General features: G+C 52.6%; 2 non-coding genes across 2 annotated transcripts; both read left to right on the forward strand.

Moving 5' to 3' along the window:
- Positions 1–113: 113 nt before the first annotated feature.
- On the forward strand, positions 114–197 carry GNI_232600. The gene has a single exon. It is a non-coding gene; the product is annotated as a tRNA-OTHER (tRNA).
- Positions 198–387: 190 nt separating this feature from the next.
- Positions 388–458, forward strand: GNI_232610. Its single transcript has one exon. It is a non-coding gene; the product is annotated as a tRNA-Gly (tRNA).
- Positions 459–629: the final 171 nt, after the last annotated feature.

Genomic DNA, 629 nt, shown 5'->3' on the forward strand with positions numbered 1-629 from the left:
ATTTGGGCTATCTGTGTGGGTCGGATTGGCAGCTGTCGGACCAAATGGTACGTGGTTGCTGACGCTCGGTCGATTGAGGTACGGAAGCCGTAATTCCCTGCTGTTGATCTTGCGCGTGGGTAGTCTAGTGGAACGACACTCCCTTTAACATATCGTGTGCTTGGGAGAAAGCCAGGGTTCGAATCCCTGCCCAGGCAGAAAATCACAATGTCCGTTCTCTGTGTCCTACAATCGATCAGGTGGTACCGCAGCCCAGTGGTGCCGCCAAGCGGTATTGTGGTCGTCGCTCACAAGAAGCATCACCACCCGGGTCGCCAGAAGCATCACCATCTCTGTGTGCGACGACACATAAAGCGGACCGCAAGCCTCACACAAGTCAATTTTTCTGCAATTGTGGTTTAGTGGTAAAATGCCTCTTTGCCATCGAGGCGTCCCGGGTTCGATTTCCGGCAGAAGCACTGTATTAGTATGTTCGGTGCACTGGTCTACGGAGGCTGTCATTTTGTTTTATTCTCTATTAGGGCTATCTGTGTGGGTCGGATTGGCAGCTGTCGGACCAAATGGTACGTGGTTGCTGACGCTCGGTCGATTGAGGTACGGAAGCCGTAATTCCCTGCTGTTGATCTTGC

This window comes from Gregarina niphandrodes (assembly GCF_000223845.1).
Source record: "Gregarina niphandrodes unplaced genomic scaffold scaffold00269, whole genome shotgun sequence".
Taxonomy (NCBI): domain Eukaryota; phylum Apicomplexa; class Conoidasida; order Eugregarinorida; family Gregarinidae; genus Gregarina; species Gregarina niphandrodes.